Consider the following 15386-nt stretch of genomic DNA (forward strand, 5'->3'; position numbering starts at 1 on the left):
GGGAAGGGGTGATTTGGGGGGGAGTGAAAACTGGAGCTGCGTTTCGCCCCCCCCTCCCCGCTCCCCCCCCGGCTCTGGGCGAGCCAGACACGGTTTGCCCAGTGCAGAGAGAGGGGCTCCGTGTTCCGCCTCCGTGGAGTATTTGGGATTGGAGAGAGACACACACACACACACGCGCACACACACACACGCACACAGAGACCATCTGCAGTGTCAATGCGGCGCCTGCTCTGAAGACTGAAGTGGGGGGAAAGGAGAGGAGAGGAAAATAATTTTTTTTATATTTATATCTATACCAAAACCCACCCAAAGCGAGCGAGGAGCATTCCCAGGTAAGGAGCCCCCYGCCCCGCCCGGGCAGCGGGGGCTGCGGGAGGATGCCCCGGAGGATGCCCCGGGAGGGCTGGCGGGGCTGCAGCGGTACCTGCCCTGCACACCTGGCGGAGGTGGAGGGGGGGACCCTGGGAGGCGCCCCCGCCGCTGCTCCCCACCCCCGGGTCCTGGGATGRGGGTCGGGGATGGAGGGCAGGGACCCTCGCGGACAGCGGGATGAGCCGGGGGGCTCGGGCACGGCCCCTCCGCCCCTCCCGGCCCGGTTTGGGAGGATGCTAGGCGGGGGGCAAGCAGCGGGGAGCCCCCTTTCTGCACATCCCCAGCGCGGAGGGGACGCGGTGCCCGCTGTCCCCCTTTGCCGGGTCCCCGATGGCTTTTTCCCCATGCACAAGGCTCAACTTTTCTCCCCGGAGGTAGCGGCTCCAGCAGCGCAGCCCGTCCCTCATCACCCCCGGCATCCCCCGGCTGCGGATTTGCCTCCCCTCGGGGGGTATTTTCCCCCTTCGATGCTCCAGAGCTTCCTCGGGCGAGGGGCTGGAGGCATTTGCAAACTTTTCCTGCTCCCGGTGAGGTTGCAGCTGGACGGGGCTGGAGGCAGAGCCCTATTCCCGGGGAGGATAACACTCCCGGGTGACCGGTGGATGGGGACAGGGGCCACCCCRGGTGGTGAACACCTCAGAGGGAAGGGCAGACTCCCGTCTCTTCCCTTCCCGCAAGGTGCTGGAGAGTTTCCCTGCCCAAATCCCGGCTGCGGAGTCAGCGCTGCTGAAGCTCCCTCCTTTCCCTCGGTGCATGTGTGTGTGCTGCAACCGAAACCTGCGTATTGATGCTCTGCGTTTATCAGACATATGCCCTTAAATTATGTAGAACGGCGAGAAGTGATCTAAACACCGAGCCGCACATTGTTTTGCTGGAAACCTAATACTCCGGCAGCAGATGAGTTCCTCCCAGATAAACAAACCCACTTGCTCAGCCCCGGCAGGGCTGAGTGCTGTTTGGGTTTGTAGCGGCTGCATGTGGCTGCTCCATCCCCAGCCCGGAGGAAATCCTCCTCCCGGGGCTCCATCTGCTCCCCGTGCCGGGAAGGGATGCGGTGTTTGCGGTGCTGGAGGCGGGGGTAGGACCCTCAGGASTCGCCGCGGTGGGAAGGCGAGTGGCTCTGCACCTCTCCCGTAAAACTTCCACACCCCGCGCCKGTTCCGCGTTGCTTCCCAGCCCCGCCGCCGGGCAGCCGTGCCGGGGAGCTCGCTGGAAACGCACCTGATTGTCCATGGCTTCCCTCCGCTGCCGGGATGCGACGCCGGGGATGAGAGATTTTGGGGAAAGCCAGGAGGGTCTGGTGCTTCCCAAGGCGTGGGGGTGAGTGGTGCAGAGGGGRGGTTTGGACCGAGCCCCCGAGGCTGCCGGGGGATGCTCTCATTCCGCGGGAACAATGATGGTGCCAGGGGATTTTTACAGCCGATGCAAGCGCTCACCGCCTTCTAGGGACTTATCTCGAGCGTGAGCCAGTCCTGCGTAAATATTTAGGAAGGCGCAAAGCGTGCTAACTTATTTTCTTTCTCTGCCCTCTGTTTCACCCKGGTCTTGTTTGTAGAAGCCGGTGAAATCCGTGAGCGGGCAGGACCAGCGGGGCACGGGGGGCACGGGCTTTGCCGTCTCTGCGATCTTAATTACGGCGTGTGCCTCCCAGGGTGGGATTAGGCKATTCCTCCCCCCGCCTAAGCCACTGGCTGGAGGTCCAGGGGCTGCGAGCAGSGTTTTGTTTGTGCTTTATTTGCTGGGGGAAGTACGTGTTGGTTGGTTGGTTTGTTTGTTTGTTTGTGTGCGGGATCCTTCGCCAGAGCCGGGCTCCGAGCGGTGCAACAGATGTGTGTGCCTGCTCGGCGTGTGCAGCCAGGTTTGAACACGCAGCCACAGCCCCGGCACGAAAACCTGGGATTTTCTCCCCTCCCCTGCCCAGACCCACCCTCCACGGGGGTGTCTCCTCCCCGAAAGGACCAGTCCAAGGCTCGTTCTCCCCGTCCCATCTCAAACGTGTGGCGCTCGGCGGTATCGATACGGWGCGAAATGAATGACAGCCGCATGATCTAAGCGTTGTTTATGTCCAAGACGGGTGTTTTAGAATCCGGGCTGATGATCAATCACGCTGCTGTTGGGGAAGCATTTGCTTGATGATCGTAAGTGCCTWGCAGGCACTGCGGGCTGGCGTTAAACGCGCTCAGCGGCGCCGGGCTAGCGAGGGATGCTGCAAACCCAAAGGGAGGTGCTGAACTTCTCCGCAGGGAGAGCGAATGTTGGAGCCTTTGCTCGCGGATTCACCTGCCAGCATCCCTCCCTGCGGCGCAGCCAGCCTGGGCTCGGCAGCCTGGGGATGTGGCAAAGCCAAGAGCTGAGCTGAGCCGCGCTGCCGGCAAGGCAGGAGCCGTCTCTGGCAGCCCCATCCCGGGGGGCACTGGGTTGCCGGAGCCGGTTTCGTGTCGATTCCTCTACTTTGGCAGGCTGAGGAGGGGGAGGAGGGACGCCGGCGCCCCTTTTGTGCTGCATCCTTTTCCTTTTACTGAATCGCTTTGTCTCTGCCTCCCCATGTCCTCGACGTTGGGCGGTTGCAGTAAAACCCAGCTCCCTCTCKCAGCGCCGGGGTTGGATTCGTGCGAGAGCCTGGCAAGGGCTGACGATACCCGGGGTGTGCTGAGGGTTAACACCGTGTGGGAATTGATTTCTTGTTTGGAAGGGGACTCTGAGAAGCTCCCTGCAAAGCTGAGAAGGATGCTGGCACTGTAGGATCGTGCTTCACATTGGGATCCATCCTGGGGAGGGTGTCAGGGGTAGGGCTGCTGAGTTTTGGAGTTAGCGGTGCCAGAGTTTGGGGCTTGGCACTGCCTACATGTATCACGGTGTCCTAGGCTGGCTCCTCTGGATTTAGCATTCACAAAACCCTTTTAAAGTGGGGTCCCAYGTAGCTGAGACCCCAAAGTCTCCTSTCCTGCCCRTGAATCCCCCTCCCCATCCAGRGATGTGTTTTGGATTGTGACTGTCCCGCCCCAGTAAAGCCCTCAAACTGCTTGATGCTCTAACAAAAAGCATCTGAGGAACCTTTCTGGCTCTCTGAAAGGCTTCAGAGGGCTCTTTCTTACTCCTCCCTTCCGGCTCGCAAGACTCAGCGAAGGGACAGCACCGCTCCAGGCGCCCAAGGCAACGAGACTTCCCGTCTGTGCAGAGAGTCTGGGCATCCCACTGCCTTTCTGCAGGGCATCAGTGATGAGCGTGCTTCCCTGCGTGACTGTCTTCTGTGAAAAGTGCTTTATATCCCTCGGCTTTGAGCTCTCAAGGAGCCTGTGACAAAAAAAGAAAAAGGAAAAAAAAAGGAAAAAGAGAAAAAAAATTACATAGCGCTGCCCACATGTTTTTCASTCAGGCTCTGAAGGGTTTTGAAACGTAAGAATTTGTTCCATTGGTGTGGTGTAGATTGGGAAACTGAGGCATGGAGAGGGGAAAGGCTCAGTCCACATTTATTGATGGGGGTTCTCCTTCACCAGCATGAAATGCAAACTGAGCCCCAAGAGGGACTCGGTGATGAGAGCAGTGAGGGGTGCCCTGGCCTCCAGTCTGTGCTTCAACAGCCAAGAGCAGCCCTTGGACATTTTCAGCACTGAATTTTTCCCAGTTTAAATGACAAATGGGTTCCTTTGAAATGAGAAAATCATAGAATTACAGAAGAGTTTGGGTTGGAGAGGCCCTTAAAGCTCATCGAGTTCCAACCCCTTGCCATGGGCAGGGACAACCAAACATTTTGGGTTTGTGAGGTCCTGGGGCAGCCGTGCTCTCATGGACCACAGTCCCAGTGCCTTTAAAATTTGCTGCAAAATGCTTTTAATCACCTTTGGGAACGGTGAGATCATTGCAAYGATGACGTGTTGAGATCCCTACAGCCTGTGTGGTGGTTTTCTGGAACTGGCATCCTTCCTTAGGGCTTTTTTTGACTCATCCCAAGGAACTGTCTGGGATTTTTTTGTTCTTTGTTGGAGCATGAGCTTTGCCTCATCCTCGAGTGGTTGCACTTYGTAAGGGGCTGAGCAGCCACCCCTACCACAGGACCCAGTGTCTTGTGACCTCTGCCTTGAACCCTTTCCTTGGTAAAAAGTCCCTCTGTGAGYCCTCAGAGATGCTCTGAGGTCTTTGAACAGGAACTTTTTAGTTTGAAAACCCAAAACCCCAACAGCCACTTCATTTTAGACACCTGTAGCCCTCCAGCTCCAGCTGATGTCAACCTTGCCAAGGTCAGCTGCTTTCCAAGGTGATTCCTGGAGCCATGGAAGAAGCCAAATTTTTGCTGAAATATGATGTTCCCAGCTGTTCCTACCTCAAATCCTAATGTTTGTAGAAAACACTGATTTCTCAGAGCCTGGAGACCCGAGGGAGAGCAGTGACCAGGTAGAATCCCCATCCCACTGTGCTGCCTTTCAGCAGGTGGCTTTGACCTCCTCTGGACAGGAACCACCCCTGGACAGAAGTCATTTGCAGACTTTGTGACTTGCTTTTACTCCAGGCTTTGTTGCTGAGAGGGTTTTCCCCCCTAAAAAGGGTTTTTGAAATACTTCATGCAGGGAAACAGAAATCCAATCCCCAAAAGTCAAGTGGCTGAGATTGCCAGGCTTCTTTTGATTAGGGAAAAAGTCCCACTGAGCAAGCCTGGATTTGTACTTGTGACCTGAAAGGGAGACTTTCGTGCCTGATCTGAGTTTCCTTCCAGCTAAATCATCCATACACTGATCTGCTGGGGCTTTCCCACCCAGCCACTGGCAATAAATTGATGGGGTTTGACTGGCACTTGAATTTGTTATGTCCTTTTGACAGGACGAATGTGTGGCTCTAATGCAGGTAATAGGGGCCAGGTTTCCACTASAGGCATTTGCATGATCTATACCCACACACTTCCCCCTCCTCTGCTCTCCTGCAAGGGCCAGAGGGATAAATCTTAATCCTGGGTGAACCCTCGCAGCCAAATGAACGTAAATGTTTGTGAAATGAGGCTCCATGACCTCTGTGTTATTTCTCCTGGAGCTTGAAACGCACCATGAGGGAGGAAAGGTGAGGCTGGTGGAGGAGGTGTTTTATTCCCAGTAATGTTTTCCTGGGAAATGGTGAGGTTTTGCTGGACTGGTGATCACATGGAGATGGTTAATATTTATACACTTGTTGTTTTTTCTGAATGAGGAACTTGCCAGCAGCCCCCTGACGCTCATTCATGCCGAGCCTCACCGGGGAGTGTCCGGGCATTCTGCTGCTTGGTGACTTGAGTTTAGAGTTATAGGGATCAGAGGGATGAATTAGCAGTAAATCACAGCCTGGATGGCTTCGTCCTCAWCTCTGACAAGGTTTAAATTAAAAATATCTCGCTGGGATGGAGCACTCGTAAGTCAAGCGCTGGTGCTGTGTCAGTGTGGGATCGGTGGTGAGAGCTCAGAACCACGAGAACCCCACGAACTGATCCCCAGCAGAGCTGGGAAATCACCACTTCATTTCTCCTGTAAAATGTTCTTTCCTTCCTTTCCTTTTCACCTCTTTCCCCGCCCRAAGGGAGGATGGTCAGGCTGGCGAGTTGGGAGAAGCTTTGCGGATTCGCCGCACGCGCGTGTGGCCCTGTTTGACTCGGTTAGAGCATATTTGATTGTGAAAAGGGATTTATTTGTTTTTTGTGACAGGGGATTTGTCTATAATGTAGTGCTGGAAAGAAAACTCATTTAGAGACTAAGGAGGTGTATCCTGTTACAATTGCCTATTGATGGAATTGCAAGTGCTCGGTGTGTTACACAGCTTCATTTTACTTTAGGGAAACTTATCCTGGGCTGCCAAAGGGCGATGTGGATTTGATGGAGAGCTGTCCCACGGCCCTGAGTGTGTTCTTTGGCTTCTTCTTTCTCCATTTATCAAATGAGGGTGGTCTCCTAGAAGGTTGTCCTCTCAGCCATCACCTAATGGTTGTTTTGCTCTAATGAYCTTTAAAAATAATTCACTTTTTGTGAAAAATCCGAGGGGGGCTTGGTTGGGAACTTTCTCAGCAGCGTGTCCATGGATAATAGTCACTAATGGCCACTGTGCCACCTCTGGGCAGTGTCACCCTCCTCTGCTGGCCAGGAAGGGCTTTCTAAAGCTGAGGACAAAGCTCTGTCACCTCAGCCCTGCCAGGGACAAGAGGTGAGCTGGGAACGTGACCACACCAKTTGTGGTGCTAATCAAAGGCTGGATTTTTTTTTTAATGGACAAAAACTTCACCCAAACTCCATGCACGAATTAGTGTGGCTATGTGTGCATTAGAAAAAGTGAGTTTTGGGGCTGTGTTGGGAAGCTCCCTTTATTTGCCAGAGTTTTGGTGTAAATTTCTGGGTCTTGCTCAAAGCAGAGCAACACGGGGAGTTTTGTCAGCTGTTATCCTGAGACCTGTTAAGTGTTGGGGTGTTGGCATTTGCATGGATAGTTTTGGGAATTTCCTCTCTTTGATGGTGCCTCACCCTTTGCCCTCTCCCTTCACAGTGTCCTGGGGCCATCCCGTGTCAGAGCCTCCTTTCCTTCAGCCATCCTGGATCCCAGGACTGATGTAGGGGCTGCAATGACCTTTGTAACCAGTGTTTTTGGGATTTCATGTCCCCATCCCTCCTTGGATCCCAGGGCTGATTTGGGGGTTGCAATGACCTCAATACCTGGTGCTTTTAGGATTTCATTCCCCCATCTCTCCTTGGATCCCAGGACTGATTTGGAGGTTGCAATGACATCAGTACCTCGTGTTTTTGGGATTTAATACCCTCATCCCTCCTTGGATCCCAGGACTGATTTAGAGATTGCAATGATCTTGATACCCAGTGTTTTTGGGATTTCATGTCCCTATCCCTCCTTGGATCCCAGGACTGATTTRGGRRTTGCAATGACCTYWGTAMCYRGTGCTTTTAGGATTTCATKYCCCCATCYCTCCTTGGATCCCAGGACTGATTTAGGGGTTGCAATGACATCAATACCGAGTGCTTTTGGGATTTTATGCCCCCATCACCCTGACTGCACCYCTCCWGGTCATCCAGACAGCTTTCCCAGGGAGGCCACTGCTCAGGGACAACCTGGAAGGATGACTTCTTGCTTGAAGCCCCATCTCTGCCACCACTGAAGGCACCTCAGGGAGGGCAGTGCCTCCTCACCCTGAAGACAGCGGGATGAGCTCCGAGTTTCCCTCCTGTGCTGAGCTGCTATGGTGATGAGTTGCTATAGAAACAGAGTTAGCATTATTATTTATTATCRAAAGGTGCTTCTTTTCATCCCCTAAAAGCGGGGTAGTGCCCAGCAGACCCCAGTGCTGGGTGTGGGACACTGCCCACCCCATCCATGTGGGATGGGGGGGTTAAGATTCCCAGGAATCCAGGCTTTGGCCAYGCTGGAGGCAGGGAGCTGTGCTGTGCTGGCCCAGCGGGCTGGTCTGGTTAAACAAATCCCCCCAGCATGATCCCACCCTTCCTCTGTCAGATCCCTCCTTCAGAGGGGAATTTGGGTGAAGCATTTCACCATAATGAGCTTTGTTATTTCCAAATAACTGGTTCTGCAAACGTGTCACTGTTTGGAGTGAAGGTTGGTGTTAGGTTCTGTGAGAATATTCTGCTCATCCAGCACAAACACTKCATTCACAGCACCTCTAGGGCTTGCCTGGTCCATTCCTTCTCTTTTCTCTGCCCCTGCTGCTCCTCGCTGTTTGCTGTGTGTGCACACCCAGCCCTGGAGCAGGGGAGCTCCTCTGATGATCCCATCCCGGGGTTCTGCTCTGCTGAGTCCCCCTGGAGCTGGGCACACCTCCAGGGCTGCAGGAGGCCAAGCAGAGCAAACCCTGCCCGGGGAATCTCTCTGCCTTCCTCACCATCACTTTCCAGTGGTCATGGGTGGGATAAATCCTTCTTTGGAGGGTGTTGCTCCCTGGGAATGGGTGCAGGGGGTAGGGGCAGGTGTCCTCTGTGCTGAGCAATTCCCTGTCTGGGAGCTGTAGCCTGGATCCCTTTTATCCAGCACATCCTTCGGGTTTGGGAATGCTCAGGAGGGATGCAAAGGTATCTCCTGCCTGCAGCCACCGGGTTCACAGCTTCCCCTGGAAGCTGGAAGTGCTCTCCAGGAAACCTCCCTGCTGTCCTGCACACCCCGGCTGCCCTGAGGATGCTGCAGGGGCTGCAGAGGGGTGGCTTGGTGGGGCAGGAGGCTGAGAGGATGGAGGGATGTCCTGGGAGCAATAGGGCTGCTTTTCCTTCTCTGGATGGGACAGGGGAGGGCTTGGTTGTGTTTCCAGYAGGGATTAACTGAGCAGTTCTTTCTTGTTCCCTGGGAATTGCCTAGTGGGGAAAAAAAAAAATAGAAAAATGGGAGGAAAAAAAAGAAAACAACTTTTCCTGATGCAGAATGAACAATAGGGAGGTGAAGTTTCAGGGCTGGTTGGAGCAGTTGAAGGGGGTGGGGGTGGCTCWGCTCCTCCTCTCACACCCTGCACAGGCTCTGTGGGTACAGGGCAGGTGCTCCCCTGGGAGATGGGGTGGGGAGGGATGCAGGAATGGCTGGACCAGTGCAGGATGCTGGGTGTGGCGTGGGGAAATCTCTGCTGTGGCTGCTGGCAGAGGGAGCTCCCGAATCCCTCCAGGTCTCCACCCTCAGCAGGCTTTGAGGAAACAAAAGGAGGCTTTTTAAAGCACCCCCTCGGGCAGGAATAAAACACCTTCCCTCGCAGAGCCTGTCTCCTCGCTTGAAGTCGTTCCCTTTGGGCTTTGCTTTTTCCTTCTTGGAAGCTCTGCTCCCTGCAGGGAAGAGAAAAAAGCTCCTGGGGTGCAAGAGCTGGGCTGAGGGGGATGGGGAGCCTTCCTGGAAAGTGTGGGATGGGATGGGATGGAGGGATGAAGGGGTCCAGGCGTGAATGCTGACCCCTCTCTGTGCCCTACAGAGACCCCTGTAACCCTCAGGGTCGGGTCACATCCAGCCTGTCCCTGTGATGGTTGGGAGCATCCTGTGGGGTGGGAGATGCTCCTGCACCTCCTGCATGTGCCAACCCCTTCTCCTGGGGAGGTGAAGCCACCAGAGACCTCTCCCAAAGGAGGGGAGCTGGCTCTGGGAAAGAATTTGCTGTGTCCTGGCTGGGTCACTGTGTCCATGTGGGTCTGGAGGGTTTGGGTTTTGGCTCTGCCACCCCTTTTCCTCCACTCTGAGCTGCACCAGCTGCTTGGACATGTGATTTGGAGGGAAATCATCTATGTGGCAGTGTGGATTTGATGCTGATTTGTGATCTGTGGATCCCACCAGCCCTGAGACAATCCAGTCCCAGGTTTCTCCCCCAAATCCTGTTGAGGAGAGTCATTTCAGCCATTCTCTGGACTCAGAGCATCTTTGCATCCTCTGGCTTTCCCTTCCTGGCCTCCAAGGTCACTCCCAGGGATCAGGAGCTGCTCACCTGGGCCAGGCAAGGGCAGGAGTCACCCTGGACCTGCACCCTCTGCCTGGGTGAGGGATAAGAAGGGCAGTGAGGTGGGTGAGCCACAGGCAGCAGGAGCTGGGTGCTTAAACCAGCACCCCTCAGAGMCATCCAGGAGGGATTTTTTTTCCTCCTTTTTGATGGAGTTGCTGCCCTTGCCTGCCTCAGCAAGGCAAACAGCTCAAGGGGATGCCTCGGAATGAAAGTAGCAACTTTTAGGACAAATTCCTCTCTGCATAATCTCTCCAAGAAAGCAAGGAGAGGAAACGGCAAGCGGGCCTAATTAGGTAAGTATTCCCCATTAGGAAGGGGAAGGAGCTATCAAGTCGATTTCCATTTCCTCCTCATTTTACATGCCTGATTTTTCCGCCTCTCCAGGAGGCGGTGTGTGAAGTAGGTCTCTCCTTTGCTTGGATAATAATCAGAACACGATGCGCTCCCGAAGCTCTTCCCGGAGCTTTCCAAATCTGGACTGAGCTTAGGATTTTTAGCATTTTCAGAAACCTTTCCAGGAGCTTCCCCTCATCCATGAGAGCTGATAGGGACTTATTTCCTCCCTTCATATTAGGGAACCAAGGCACAGGTGGGCAGGAGGACTGGCATATTCCAGGTGTCTCTTGAGTGTTTTCCTCCCTGTCTCACCTGTTCTGAGACAATTTCTCATCTCCTGTGTCTCTTCCCAGTAAAAACCTGGGAAATGTGATTTGGATGAGCCCCTAAACCACTCCCTGGTCCACCCCTACCTAAGCCCAGCGTGTCCCCACATCCTCCTGGCCACGTTTTACCCAAAGTTGCTCTCCTGGCTGTGCTCTCTGCTGCCTCTTAGAACAACACATTGCAGCGTGGGCTGCAATTATGGAGCCATCAACGGGTTCTTGTGACACATTTTGGCGAGCTCGGGGATGCTTTGTGCACCAGCCTGCGAGGGAAGCACTCTCCTCCCCCCTTTTTCTGCCTCCCCCTGCTCCAGAGTCTGTAAGTGGTGTTATTAAAGGCTGTCGGGAACTGCTGTCATTGGCACAGTCAATGGCTGACACAAGGCAGCCCTCAGACTTTGACTCATCACACACACACACATACGCTTTGCAATGCATGAGCCACAAAAAAAAAAAAAAAAAAAAAAAAAAAAAAAAAAAAAAAAAAAAAAAAGCCAATTTCTCACAAGCATCACCCTTTCCCCAGCTGTTTGGGCCCTTTTCTGCATTCATTTCAGAGAAGAAGTCTTGATTGTCCTGCAGTGTAAGGAGGAGATTTGAGGATTTGAGTTGCATCGCGCCGCCTGCGCGTTCCCAGCTCTCTCATTATCTTGTGCTGGAAGTTGTGATCCCTTTTTCCCTAAATACAACTGCATGCATCCATAAAAATATATATATATCTGTGTGTATGTTTTATACATATACATAAAAATACACATTTATATGCACATTGCTGCACACAAATGCAAACTACACATGCTTCGGAAATGCCAATCTGTTCGCCCTGCACTTTTCACACATCACTGCCAATTTCCCCTCACAGTTCAGGAAAGGTTCTGCAGGTCCAGATTTTTGGAGAAGGAAGAGCAGCCTTGCTGCAGTAGCTGGAGTTAGGAGGGATTTAGGAAAAAAAAAAATTCCTTTTTTTCTTCCAGCATCCCTTGATCAGACGCTGGCGGGAGAGAGATGTTTTCCATGTAAGGAGGAGAGGGAAGAAAGAAAAGTGTTTGAGGTTTTCCTCCACTRCAGAACTGGGGATAAATAGAACAATCTTGGACAAACCTTTGTGTCTGGGAATGTGGCTCCAGTTGAGCTTTAAAGCATTTTGGAAGGTGCTGGTCCACGCTTTGCTGATAGCAAAAGGGTCTCTGAGGGGCTCTCAGGGGTAGGACCCTGCACCCATTCTCATCCTTCCCCATGGCCCAGCTGGACCCTGGCCACGAGCACTCGAGTGGGGTGGCCCAAGGAGCCTGGAGGAGATCCCAGGCAGATTGGAGCTCCCTGCCAATCTGCTCTCCCAGCCCTTGGGGAGGCGTCTCTGTGCCTGCTGCCACTTGGAGCCACGTTTCCCCCACTAACAGCCTCTCTGGCCACACAGGCTGCTTCCCTGCTCTGCTCCCCCTCCTGCTGGGTATTTCTGCGTGTGGGGAGCATCATTTTGAGGCTTTTCCATCCCTGGAAAAAGACTCAAAATKGAAAAGTGGCAGTGAGATGCCCAAAGCCTTTTCACTCAGAGATTTGCCTCTCAGTTTCACTTGCCTGTCGCCTTCTCTCCTTCCTCTCTTCTCCGTCTTTGAGAACAGAGGCAGCAGAATCAGCTTTATTTTATAATAAGCAGAAAGGTCTCTCCAGGTGCAGGTTTGTGCTCTCCTGCCTCTCCTGCACCKCTCCCTGCCAGTGGGTGACTTATTTCCCCACCCGTAATTAGCCTCTCCTGAGGTCTCACTGTCGCTGGGCTCGGGCAGGAGGTTTTACAGCCACTGCTTCTTCTCCAACACTGGAAAAAATAATCCYTTCCTCAGCTCAGGGAGCAGAGTTGAAACTGGCTGCTGCTGCTGCTGAGGCAGGGTGGCTGCAGGAGGGACCTGAAACACCCCTGATAAAATTGTAGGGTGGCAATGCTGGGGAGTGGTGGGGAAGGGGGATGGAGGATGGAGGATGTGTGTGTCAGGCTCCCCACGCACAGGAAGGAATCCAATATCTCAAATGCCATGCTGGACTCCTCTGGGACCGAGTTATTGGTGAGGAGGAAGCTGACCTTCTCCTGTGTTTATGAACTGAAGCTCTGGTTCACTTTGGGTTTGATTTTTTACCCCCCTCCTCCTGTTACAGAGCGCAATACTCCATTGCAAAGGAAATAACATTTTCTTCATTTTCTCTTCTGCTGTGATTTTTTTTTTTTTTAATGCTGCTCAAGGTGAACAGGATTTCTTCCCTTTGGCTTTCCATTTTTGTCCTTGGAAGTGGATGTTGCTCCCCACATTTTTTGGGGGACCATTAGCTCTGCTGGCGCCTAGGGATATTTCCGTGTTACAACTCCTGAGGGTGAACAAATTCTCCTGGAGCTGGGAAAACACATTATTATTGTAGGAGTCAGACCCCAGCAAGTTTGAGAATTTAAATTTTCTCCTCATTTCCCTTAGTGCCACACAGATCTGTCCTGGCTGCCTYATCCTCAGCCTTCYCTGGCACAGCTTTTGCTGCCAATCCTTTCCTGYGAGGGCTGGTCTTGAGCATCTCCAGAGCAGCAAATCCTTTACAGCCCCATTTCCTTCTCCTTCCTCTTCTACCTGTGAGGAGCAGATTTTTGGAAACTTGAGAGCTCTGTTTTCCCTGTGCAAAAGCCCCTTGGAGATATTTGAAGCCACTTTGCTGAAGTTCACAGGCGACTTTTAAAAACCTTGGCCACTGCATCCATGTGTGTATATATATATATAAATATATAAATATATAAATATATAAAATATCTGCTCTCTCTTCCCTCCTGTTTCCTTTCTCTGTCAGGAATCCAGCTGTGCAACATGTGGCACTTGTAGGGCTTGTAGGGCTTGGAAGGCAGGAAGATCAAGCAAACACAGAGCTTTCAGCGGGAAGAGATAAATTTCCAGAATAAATTCGAGCCACGTAGGCCCAGTCTGTTTTAGTTTTAAAGCCCTGCTGGTAGTGATGTGTGGGAGCTGCAGATATAAAACCAGAGAGAGAGGAGAAGAGTTTATTTGTATTATTTCTGGCACCTTGGTAGAAAAAAAAAAAAAGGAAAAAAAAAATCAAACCTCTGTTCTGAGTTCGTGGGGCTTGGCATAATGTTTGTCTGCACAGTTGAGCTCCACCTTTGTGGCTTGAAAGCAAAGGAAAAAAGGGAATTATCCACCCTGRCTGAGTGTTGTAACTGGAAGTGCCGGATTTGTGGGAGTGCGTGGGATGCAGGTGGCCACAGAGGAGAAATATTTGGTTATTAACAACCCCCTGGGTTGGGATGGCAATTTTACAGCTGTTTTATCTCTGTGCTCTGGAGCATGGCTGGGAGCTGAGGCAGAGGATGGGTCAGAGGATTCCCTCTTTTCTGGAGAAAAAAGATGGGTCTGGATATCCCTCTTTTCTGCAGAGGCAGAGGATGAATCTGGGGATTCCCTCTTTTCTGTAGAGCAGAGGATGGGTCAGGGGAATTCCCTCTTTTCTGGAGGCACAGGTTTAACTCTTGAGTCAAGGTTAAAATTCAGCCCAGCCTCCTGTCTCTGGCTGCCTCATGCCATTAAAATCTGACTGCAGCCAGCCCCAAGGTGTGTCCCAGGCACACAGGAGCCAATTCAGGGCTCTGTGTCCTCAGCCCCTCACCTGAGCCCCCTGGGAGGTGGAACACAAGGTGATGCTCTCCAGGAGCAGGGAGGATGCTCCTGCCTGATTTTTTTTTTGCAGGTTTTTTGCAGGTTTTTGCAGGTTTTTTTTCAGGTTTTTTATAGGTTTTTGCAGTTTTTTTGCGTGTTTTTACAGTTTTTTGCAGTTTTTTGCAGGTTTTTGCAGGTTTTTGCAGTTTTTTTGCAGTTTTTTTGCAGGTTTTGCAGGTTTTTGCAGTTTTTTGCAGTTTTTTGCAGTTTTTTTGCAGGTTTTTGCAGGGTTTTTGCAGGTTTTTGCAGTATTTGAGGCTTGTCTGATATTCAGAGTGCAGCTGTGGGGTGAGGGAAGGGAGCAGCAGGTTCTTTTTGGGGGAGGGGGAGGCAGTGGGAGCAGAGGGGACAGGTGAGGCTTAGGGGGATGGAGCACACATGGGTACAGCCCTCGTGGGTCCCACCCCTTCAGCATCTGCTTCTTGRTGTTTCTGCAGGTCCTAAAAGCTGTGTTATCAGTGCCTCTCATTTCCTATGAGCAGAATTTTATGAACAGAGGTGACCTCTGAACACCTCCCACGTTAAAAACACCTCTGGTCTCAGCCACAGGTGCCTTCAGCCTGGGTGAGCAGAGATGAACAAAGCAGATGGTGTTTGGACCTGGATTAAATCACAGTTTGGCCTGCAGCTGACTTTCTTCTGGGTAGCAAAACCCAGACCTGACACCTAAAGAATTAACTGCTTATTCTGAAACTTAATGAATAAACTGTTTATTCTGAAACCTAAAAATAAACTGTTTATTCCCAAAATCATCAAGTGTCCTCTGCAGAGTGCCCAGCTCACTCTGCCTCTGGGTCGCTGTCCCAGCACAGCAAATGCTGTCTGATGATGGATCTGCAATTAAAAAATCTGCAATCTGTGCAAACAGCTCAAACCATTGCATCACCCTACCCGTGGCTGCTCTGGGGTGATTTGTGGAGCTGTTGATGGCTCTGGGCATGATCTGTGAGAATGAAGGGTCAGCTCTGTGATGTGCAGGGCACCTGCAGCTTCCATCTGTGCCTGAGTGGACATGGGGAGGTATTTATGGAAGGGAAAGTGGAGATTGTGCTTTTTTTGAGGTGTGTTTTGCAGCCTGGCAGWGTTCCCCTGTTKGGGTTGRTGTTGGGGGAGCACAMCTTTCCCTAGCCCAGGTTGCTCATCAGGAGCAATTTCTCCTCCTGTGTTATCCCAAATGTTTTCTGATCCATCCCAGGAGCAGTGGAGAAGGCAAAA

The 15386-nt window shown here is 52.4% G+C and overlaps 1 protein-coding gene across 1 annotated transcript in view; it reads left to right on the top strand.

Moving 5' to 3' along the window:
• Positions 1-13: 13 nt before the first annotated feature.
• The window catches only part of LOC130581728 (plexin-A4-like), a gene marked incomplete at its 3' end in the record, with an annotated part of 220610 nt that continues 205237 nt past the window's right edge, over positions 14-15386 (top strand). The window contains exon 1 of the mRNA XM_057380002.1: positions 14-332. The remainder of the gene's footprint in view (positions 333-15386) is intronic.

This window comes from Malurus melanocephalus, unplaced genomic scaffold (assembly GCF_030028575.1).
Source record: "Malurus melanocephalus ecotype Western Australia unplaced genomic scaffold, MMel_1.1 scaffold_430, whole genome shotgun sequence".
NCBI classification, from domain to species: domain Eukaryota; kingdom Metazoa; phylum Chordata; class Aves; order Passeriformes; family Maluridae; genus Malurus; species Malurus melanocephalus.